Source organism: Gorilla gorilla, chromosome 9 (genome assembly GCF_029281585.2).
Source record: "Gorilla gorilla gorilla isolate KB3781 chromosome 9, NHGRI_mGorGor1-v2.1_pri, whole genome shotgun sequence".
Classification (NCBI taxonomy): Eukaryota; Metazoa; Chordata; class Mammalia; order Primates; family Hominidae; genus Gorilla; species Gorilla gorilla.
The window spans coordinates 94,187,645-94,198,479 of NC_073233.2; the positions used below are offsets into that span (position 1 = coordinate 94,187,645).

At 42.4% G+C, this 10,835-nt stretch overlaps 1 pseudogene; it reads left to right on the plus strand.

The window, feature by feature from the left end:
* The first annotated feature begins 7,981 nt into the window (after window positions 1–7,981).
* On the plus strand, window positions 7,982–9,051 carry LOC101138891 (protein SET-like; annotated as a pseudogene).
* The last annotated feature ends 1,784 nt before the right edge of the window (window positions 9,052–10,835 follow it).

The following is a 10,835-nucleotide window of genomic DNA, read 5'->3' on the forward strand; positions in this document are numbered from 1 at the left end:
GCTCACGCCTGTAATCCCAGCACTTTGGGAGGCCGAGGCGGGCAGATCACGAGGTCAGGAGATCGAGACTATCCTGGCTAACACGGTGAAACCCCGTCTCTACTAAAAATACAAAAAAATTAGCCGGGCACGGTGGTGGGCACCTGTAGTCCCAGCTACTTGGGAGGCTGAGGCAGGAGAATGGTGTGAACCCGGGAGGTGGAGCTTGCAGTGAGCCAAGATAGCGCCACTGCACTCCTGCCTGGGCGAAAGAATGAGACTCCGTCTCAAAAAGAAAAAGAAAAAGAAATAGACTATACATAATAACCCAATCATACACACATATAGAAAGTCCCATGAAACAATATACTTACCAATATGATGCATTCTGAAATTTTCTATTTCTTTTTTTTTTTCTTTTTGTAATGCTGGTTGTAACTCACTAAATTGATTTTACAACCTGCCCATGGATCTCAGCCTGCAGTCTGAAACACAGTAACCTAGGGAAAATGAGTCTAGATGGCTTTTACCAAGGGTATTGGAAGTGGGGCCCACATTGTGAGAAATACAACCATAAGTAAAAAGTGCTAAATGGCCTCTCTTTAACCAGAGACCACAGTGCCAACACTGTAAAGTCTGTAACTTCCCCTGCTTTCAGTGGTTACCTCTGGGTTTCCCCTGTTGTGATTTATAGAAAATGACTATCACTTTGGAATTGAGCTGGTGGATTTCTACAAAGATTCTTGGTATTTCATGGTTATTTTCTGATGTAGAGCAAGACTTCATGTGAATGAAAGCAGATTCATTTTGCCTTTCTTGCTTGGGTACCCCAGGCTGATGTGGAATAAAAAATTGTTGGGTGATTTCTCTTACATTTCTGCATAATGAGTGAGGAAGTGTGTGTGTTTAATTCCGAAACCAATAAACTGGGTTGCCAGAAAATCATTGATCATAAGAAGTGTATGGCACTGAACTGACACCCTGTGCTATATGGGCCATTATTTTTCTTCATTGCAAAATCACTATTTTTTATTTATTTATTGTTTTTGAGACAGAGTTTTGCTCTTGTTGCCCAGGCTGGAGTGCAATGGCGCAATCTCAGCTGATGGCAACCTGTGCCTCCTGGGTTCAAGCGATGCTCCTGCCTCAGCGTCCTGAGTAGCTGGGATTACAGGCATGCGTCTCCATGCCTGGCTAATTTTGTATTTTTAGTAGAGACGAGGGTTCTACATATGGGTCAGGCTGGTCTCGAACTCCCGACCTTGACCTCCCAAAGTGCTGGGATTACAGGCGTGAGCCACCGCGCTCAGCCATGCAAAATCGCTTTTTAAACTGTTAATATTTCATATAAGAAAGGCTTGGCTTATCTTCCTGAATCTGGTTGCAAATTAAGTCTTAATAATCCCAGTTCTGAATAGCAACCTGCAGGGGATGGTGGCTCAGGCCTGTAATCCCAGCACTTTAGAAGGCTGACGCAGGAAGATCACTTGAGCCCAAGAGTTTGAGACCAGCCCTGGCAACATAGCGAGATTCCATCTCTACAAAAAACAACTAGCCAGGTGTGGTGGCACATGCCTGTAGTCTTAGCTGCTTGGAAGGCTGAGGCAGGAGGATCGCTTGAGCCTTGAGCCATGATCCCACCACTGCACTCCAGCTCTGGTGACAGAGCGAGACCCTGACTCTAATGAAAAATAATAAAATGAATAGCTTATGTAAGAGTTCTGCATTATTCCCCTTACTCCCTGAGTAAATTTGGCTGAAATACAGAGTTTGTGACCCTTGGGAAGTCAAAACTCTCTGTGAAGGGCCCTTCAAAATACTTTTTTGCCTTTGCTCTAAAATGTTAGCTCCTAGTAGACAGGAGAGAATCATTTATTCATGCATTTAATTGGCCAGGTGTGCAAAGCACTGTATTAGTGATGGCCCTATATAGACCTTTATCATGCAGTGGTTCCCACATGTGAAAAGAGTGAATGTACCGTAATCAGTTAGGGAGTATTTTAATAATAAACTCTCAAACGTTTTGCTAAACTGCAATTTTATATTGGCTGGGCACAACACAAAACAGCCCAAAGTAGATATAATTATATAAAGTTGATTTCAGCCCAGCCCAGCCCAACTTTCCACAGTCAACTTGAAATTTTCTCACTGTTACTAACTGGTGTCTTTCAAACCCATGTCCAAGGTTACGGGTGGGAGTGGTAGAGAATTGTCACTAGCTCTGCCGCCTATTGAATTGCTTCTGTGTGTAGGATTTAGCAGTTCCTGTCCCAGACTGAGGCCTGACTCAGCTTTCTGCCAGGACTCTTCTCGTCTGTGGCTGTGCTTTCTAGTCTTCTGGGCCATAATCAAGGCCAGTACATCCAAGAAGCCAGCTGTGAACAGACTAGGATTTGATAGGGCCCCTCACTGCCTGATGCCTCTTTCTGGTGGCCTTGCCAGGTTTAGAACTAGATCCTGCTAGGCTGCCTTCCTGGTAGTAGAGGCTTTCCAGGTAGTCAGGCTGTTTTCTATATGCATGATGTTGGGCTCAGTTAATATTTGTAAAACAAATGTCCTCTGGAAAGGGCTCTGCCTTTCTGAGTTACTGCCTCTCTTCTACCTCCTTTAATGACCTGCTCATTTTAGCATCTCATTGAAATGCACACATCTTGTGGTTTCCTATGCTCTAAAATCAGTGCCAGACTAAAAGCTCTTCAAACAGGAGCCTTTCCCCCCTCCACCTCCTTTTTTTTTTTGAGACAGAGTATCACTCTGTCGCCCAGGCTGGAGTGCAGTGGTACGATCTCCATTCACTGAAACCTCTGCCTCCTGGGTTCAAGCAGTTCTCCTGTTTCAGCCTCCCAAGTAGCTGGGACTACAGGTGCACACCACCACGCCCAGCTAATTTTTGTATTTTTAATAGAGTCGGGGTTTCACCATATTGATCAGGCTGGTCTCGAACTCCTGATCTCAGGTGATCCACCCGCCTTGGCCTCCCAAAGTGCTTGGATTACATGCATGAGCCACCGCGCCTGGCCCTTTCCTTATTTTTTGAGTGCTCGTTGCTTAACACACTATATGACTCAGACATTCAAAGAAATGTCAAATGAATGAAAAAATCAGCTAAACAATCTTTGCTTAAGTGAATTTCTGATGATTTTCAGGCTATATAGAAGAGAGTATAGGGGAGGTGAAGGCATGCTGGAACACCACTAGGTCTAGTCCCTTATATAAAACTGTCCTGGGAAAAGAAGGGGAAGATTTGTGCCCCATTTACCCCAGTATTCTTAGCCCCAAGTACACACACAGCCTCTTATATTTTCTTCAGCAGTGTTTTTCAAATGTTAGCATGCATTGGGATCATCTGGAGGGCTTGCTAAATCAGATTGCTGTGCAACATCCTAGAATTTCTGGTGCAGTAGGTTTGGCGTGGGGCCAGACAATTTGCATTTTTAGTAAGTTCCTAGGTCTGTTGATGCTGCTGGCCCAGGGTCCACACTTTCCAGGGTTCACACTTGGAGAATTACTGTATTTTCTTTCTTTTCTTTCTTTTTTTTTTGAGATGGAGTCTCACTCTGTTGCCCAGGCTGGAGTGCAATGGTACGATCTTGGTTCACTGAAACCTCTGCCTCCCAGGTTCAAGCGATTCTCCTGCCTCCGCCTCCCAAAGAGCTGGGATTACAGGTGCCTGCCACCATGCTCAGCTAATTTTTGTTTTTAGTAGAGACAGGGTTTCACCTTGTTGGCCAGGCTAGTCTCGAACTCCTGACCTCAGGTGATCCACCCACCTCAGCCTCCCAGAGTGCTGGGATTATAGGCATGAGCTACCGTGGCTGGCCTGTATTTTCAATAGTAGTAGCTACACTATTAGTTGAGTACTGACCAGCTTATTCTTTACCATGCACTGTGGTAAATTCTTTATATATGTTATTTCATTTCCATTCAACAACCCCAAGAAGGATAAATTGTCATCTCAGTTTTACAGATGAGTCTGAGGAATAGAGTTGTTAAAAAACTTGCCTAGTATCTTATGTACAGGGCTGAAATTTGAAGTAAATTCTGTCTGATTCATAGTTAAGTGTACAACAAATACATAATTGTTGAAAACGAATGCATAAAGTATCTAGGCAAACCTAAAACTTGTGAACCAAGTAGGTAGATGTTCACATATATAGACTGAGTGTGCAGAAATCCTGTATTAGACTGATGGGTATTTACTTCACTCCAACTCAAGACTTCTGAATTAGCAAGGCAACTTTATGTATGAGACTATATTGCCATTGTTTCTCAAATTGTGGCTCCTGAACCAGCAGCATGAACATCACCTGAAAACTTGTCTAAGACTGCCAGATTTAGGGATTTAGGGATGCCAGATTAAATTTGAATTTCAGATAAATGATGAATAATGAAATCTTTGAGACATACATATACTAAAAATTATTCATCGTTTATCTGAAATTCAAGAATCTGATATATGGGAATTCTGTATTTTATTTGGCAAGACTATTAGAAATTGAAATTCTCCAGCCCTAGCCCAGACTTAATGAATTAGAAACTCAAGTGAGTCCCAGCCATCAGTGTTTCAATAGGCCCTACAAGTGATTCTGATGCACCCTCAAGTTTGAAAACCAATGACCTAGGCAATGCCTTGTTCACCTAAAGCAGTGGTTAGCCGAACCTGGCCAGCTGTCTGTTTTTGTCAATAATTTTTTTTTTGAAACACAGTTACACCCACACCCATTCTTTTGCTTATGCTTTTATTTACTTACTTATTAAGTTACCTGCCCTCTTGAAGCTTATATGGTCTAGCTGTGGACAGTTGTGTTAATTATATCTTCAGGTGTAAGTAACAATAAAACAAACTAAAATTGGCTTAAGTAATAAAGGAATACAAGATCTTGCATAGCCAGAAGTACAGAGGCTGCAGGGATGCTTGGCTCAGCAGTTCTTGTGTTACAAGAGCATGACAGGACAAAGACCTTATGGCCCTAGAATGTTTGCTATCTGACCTTTTACAGATAATGTTTGCTTAACCCTGACCTAAGAGAGCATCCTCTGATCATAGAAGCATATTCTCAGCCCTCTCTAACAGGTGCTGGAAGCTGGGATAGGACAGACACTGAGTTTCTGAAAAATTGAAAAGTCCCTTCTGAGCTTTCTTGCATTGCTGTGTTCCTTGGCTCCAAGAGGGGTTCGGGGGAAGATGAAGGGCAATGCAGCAAAGGAGGGGCCGAGGAGCAAAAAAAAAAAAAAAAAAAACTTCCCAGAGCCCAGAATACCTGGTTATGGGCACCCCCTGCTGGAGAGTTGGCAAAATTCTGTGACATTGGTCAATTTAGTCACCAAATGTGTAGAGGTTGACTGTATGCCAGATTGTGGAAAGCAAAGGTAAAGTTCTTCTCTTGAAGAACTGACTCACAGTCAAGAGTAGTCAGGCTCCCTAATTAGATCTTTATGCTGTCTAGTCAAGTGTCAATTGCAGTCGTACTTAACAAATGATGATTGATATAATATGCTTATAGTCATTCAGTAAATAACTATTACATGTTTGCTAGGGGATAGGTGCTGGACTACACACTGGAGACAGAGTAGTAAACAAAATAGATACATTCCTTGCCCTCTTGGAGCTTATATTCTAGTGGATGTTGTGTTAATTATAACATCAGTTGTAAGTAACAACAAAGCCAACTAAAAGTGGCTTAAGCAATAAGGAATATATTATCTCACATAACTGTAAGTACAAAGGTAGGATAGGCTTTAGGGCTAGTTGATTCAACAGCACAAGACATCAATAAAGACAAGTTATTTTCATCTCATTCTCTGCCTTTCTGATTGTACTGGCATTTTCCTCAGGTTGTTCCTTTATTATTATTATTTTTTCTTCTTTTGAGATGTCTCACTCTGTCTCCCAGGCTGGAGTTCAGTGATGTGATTTCAGCTCACTGCAACCTCTGTCTCCTGGCCCCAGGTCAGGGCCTCCGCCTCCTGGGCCCAGGCCCTCCCAGCTCAGCCTTCTGAGTAGCTGAGACTACAGGCATGTGCCAACCACCCAGGTAATTTTTGTATTTTTTTTTTTTTTTTTTGCCATGTTCCCTAGGCTGGTCTTGAACTCCTGGGTCCAGTGATTGAGCCTTGGCCTCCCAAAGTGCTGGGATTACAGGCGTGAGCCACCTCACAGGCCTCAGGTTGTTCCTTTTGAAGTTTCAAAATGGTTGCTACAACTCCAAGTATCACCTTCAGATATGTCAAAGTACAGAGACAGAAAGTGATCATCTCTTTGTGTGGCTTTCTCTATTTTGTTTTAAGAGACAGGGTCTCACTTGTTGCCCAGGCTGGAGTGCAGTGGCACAGTCATAACTCACTGCAGCCTTGAACTCCTAGGATCAAGAGATCCTCTAACTTCAGCCTCCCAAATTTCTAGGATTACAGGCGTGAGCCACTATGCCTGGCTGTGTAACTTTTTTTTTTTTTTTTTTTGAGACAGGGTCTCACTCAGTCACTCAGGCTGCAGTGCAGTGGCACAATCACAGCTCACTGCAGCCTCAACCTCCTGGGCTCAAGCGATCTTCCTGCCTTAGCTTCCTGAGTAGCTGAGACTACAGGCCTGTGCCACAACACTTGACTAATTTTTTACTGTGGCCTTCTTACAATGAAGACACTTTTCTCAGAAGCTCCCAGAACACTTCCTTTCAGGTTATGGGGCTGATCCTAAACCAATCACCGCAAAGAGAAGAGAAAATTGTTGATTAAAATAGGGGCTTCTCCTGGGGCTTCTGAGTCACAGAGAGGAGAGATGGATGCCAGGACAAAATTGGGGTTCTGTTAACAAGGAAGAAGGGAAGAAGTGGATATTAAATAAACATCTACCAGCATTTGCTATAGGAAAGGGAAACTAATACATAAAAATTATTTTCATGGGCCGAGCCCAGTGGCTAACACCTGTAATCCCAGCACTTTGGGCAAAGCCGAGGCGGGTGGATCACCTGAGGTCAAGAGTTCGAGACCAGCCTGGCCAACATGGTGAAATCCTGTCTCTACTAAAAATACAAAAAATTAGCTGGGCATGGTGGTAGGCACCTGTAATCCCAGCTACTCAGGAGGCTGAGGCAGGAGAATCACTTGAACCCGGGAGGCAGAGGTTGCTGTGAGCCGAGATTGCGCCATTGCACTCTAGCCTGGGCAACAAGAGTGAAACTGTCTCAAAAAAAAAAAATTTTTTTTTCATATGATGAAGGAATTACAAAGAAGTTAGCTTTTGCTGCTGAACAAAACACCTCCAACCTCTATGGCTTAGGACAGCAATTTATTTAACTCATGATTGTATTTGGGCTGAGCTCAGCTGGGTGGTTCTTTTGGCCTTGACTGGACTTACTCATGACTGTGGTCAGCTGCAAGTCAGCTAGGTAGCTTTGCTCATGGGATCTGGCTGTTAGCTGAGGAAATGAGTCCAGGTGTCTTTACTTATCCAGCAGGCTCTCCTTGGCTTATTCCTGTAGTAAATCAGCAAACTTCCAAGGACTAGAGCAGATGCTTGCAAGTAGTTTTGAAACCTAAGCTTGGAACTGGAACATTATCAGTTCTGCTGCATTCTTTAGGTCAAATCAAGTAAGAAGGCCAAGAGGGTGAAGAAATAGATTCCATCTCTTGAGAGGAGGAGCTTCAAAGTCACATTGCAAGGGCATGGACCCAGGTAGGGAAAGAACTTGTGACACTTTTGCAGTTTATCACAGGTGGTAAGAGTAACAGGGAAAGCTACCTGGATCTGCCTTCAAGAGAGAACTATCATTTGTAAAGTTTCAAATCAGCAATATGTCTACTCTGAGCTGAAATTCTTATACTAGTATAACTGTTACTGATGGTTTCATTACACTGTTCTAGGTAGCAAAAGTTCAGGGGTTGTGATGCTGTGATTTAAAACAATAATATTAGGGTTTTCTGAGCTTCTTCCTGAGGGGCAAGATCATCTGTGGTCTCATTTTTGGCCTTTCCACACAACATGGCCCCCCAAATGCCATGATTTCTATTTCTGCTTCAAAAGAAGAAACCAAGAGCACCTTCTGCCTTGAGGCTGGAAGAGACATCAGTCTGTCTGGGCTTGCTGAAGAAGGGAGAAAAAGAACAGCAAGAAGCAACTGAACATATTGATGAAGTACAAAATGAAGTAGACTTAATAAGCCAATGAGGAGACTTTGAAAACAGAACAGAACTATAACAAACTTGGCCAACTGTTTTTTCAGATGAGGTCTGAATTGATAGCCAAAATCCCAGACTTTGGGGTAACAGCATTTGTCAACCATCCACAAGTGTCTGCACTGCTTGGGGAGGAGGATGAAGAGGCACTGCCATATTTAACCAGTGTTGAAGTGACAGAATTTGAAGATATTAAACCAGGTTACAGAATATTTTTATTTTGACAAAAATCCTGACTTCAAAAATAAAGTTCTCTCCAAAAAATTTCATCTGAATGAGAGTGGTGCTCCATCTTCAAACTCACTAAAATCAAATGGAAATCTGGAAAGGATTTGATGAAAAATGCAAGTAAAATGCAGAATAATGCCAGCAGGAAGAGGCAGCATGGGGAACCAGAAAGCTTCTTCACCTGGCTTACTGGCCATTCTGATGCAGGTGCAGATGAATGAGGAAAGGTCATCAAAGATGGTATTTGGCCAAATCAATTACAGTATTACTTGGTTCCCAATAATGGATGATGAGGAAGGAGAAGGAGAAAAAGAAGATGAAGACAAGGATGAAGATGAAGGTGAAGATAAAGGTGTTGAAGGGGAGGAAGGAGAGGAAGATGAAGGAGAAGATGACTAACAGAACACCAATGGATTCCAACCTTCCTTTTAAAACATTTTATCCAATCCCTGGGAGCAACTTGCAGTCTTTGTGTTTTTGCTGTTGTGCTCAGTCACCCCGTTGTTGAGGTCTTTTCTCCATACCATGGTTCCTAACTCACTTTCGGGAGAAATATATTGAGCAAAGGTGGGCATTTTGACAACATGATTTCTCCTTTCATATGGATGGAATCATATATGTGGTCTTTTGTGGCTTCTTTCACCTAGCACAATATTTTCAAGGTGTATCCATATTGTAGCATGTATCAGTACTCTAATTTTTTATGCTGAATAATATTCCATTGTATGGATATACCACATTTTATTTATTCATTCATCTGTTGGTAGAGATTGGGTTTTCACCTTTTAGCTATTATGAATAATGATGCTGTAAACCTTCATGTACAAGTTTTGGTGAGGACATGTTTTCGTTTCTCTTTATCTTAGGAGTAGGTTCACAGGGTCACATGGTAGCTGTTTTCCACAGCGGCTGCACCATTTTACATTCCCATCAGCAGTGGATGAGGGTTCCAATTCCACATCCTTACTTCCTAGTGGATATAAAGTGTTCTATTGCGGTTTTGATTTTCATTTCCCTAATGATATCCAGCATCTTCTCATATGTTTATAGGCCACTTATGTATCTAACTTGGAGAAATGTCTACTCGGATTAGTGGAGGACTGAATAGACTCTCCCCACTCCCCTAAATTCATGACTATTTGGTACCTGTGAATGTTGCCTTTTTGGAAACACAATCTTTGCAGATGTAACCAATTTAAGTTGAACCCATACTGGAGTAGGGTGAGCCCTAAATATAATGACTGGGGTTCATACAAGAAACACAGAGACACAGTGAGGAATGCCATGTGAAACAAGCCAATGAGGCAGAGTTTGAAATTTATCTATAGGTTAAGGAATGCCAAGGACTGCTGCCAACGCCCAGAAGCTAGGAGAAAATCATGGAATAGATTCTCCTCTGGAGCCTTCAGAGGGCACATGGCCCTCCCAACACCTACTTTGACTTCAAACTTCTAGCCTCCAGAACTATAAGAAAATAAATTTCTGTGGTTTTAAGCCTCCCAGTTTACAGTAATTTGTTACCGCAGCTCTAGGAAATTAATAAAAACCCATGACCCATTTTTACATAGGGCTGTCTTATTTTTTTTGAAGATGGGGGTCTCACTATATTACTCAGGCTGGCCTTGAACTTGCAGGCACAGGTGATCCTCCTGCCTCAGCCTCCTGAGTAGCTGGTACTATAGACATGTGCCACTGTTCTCATGTTCTTAGCTTAGTGTTATCTTTTTTTTTTTTTTTTGAGACAGAGTCTCGCTTTGTCGCCCAGGCTGGAGTGCAGTGGCGTGATCTCGGCTCACTGCAAGCTCTGCCTCCCAAGCTCAAGCGATTCTCCTGCCTCAGCCTCCCAAGTAGCTGGGATTACAGGCATGCACCACCACACCCGGCTAATTTTGTATTTTTACTAGAGACGGGGTTTCTCCATGTTGGCCTGGCTGGTCTTGAACTCCTGACCTCGTGATCCACCTGCCTCGGCCTCCCAAAGTGCTGGGATTACAGGCGTGAGCCACCGCGCCCAGCAGTGTTATCTTCTTATTGAGCTGTTAAGTCCTTTAAATATTCTGGATACAAGTCCCTTATCAGATATATGATTTGTAAATATTTTCTCCAATTCTGTGGGTTTTTTCATGGATCTTTTGAAGCACATTTTAAATTTTGATGAAGTAGAGATTATAAATTGTGCTTCTCTTGCTCATGGTTTTGGTGTCATATTTAAGAATCTTTTTCTAAATCCAAGGTCATGAAGATTTAACCCTGTTTTCTTCAAGAATTTTATAGTTTTGACTTGTATATCTAGATCTTTGATTCATTTTGGGTTTTTATATATATTATGAGGTAAGGATCCAAGTTTATTTTTTTGCATGTGGCCATCTAGTTGTCCCAGCATCATTTATTGAAAAGACTATTCTTTCCCCCCATTGAATGGTATTGGTGCTCTTGTTGAAAATAAGTTGACCATA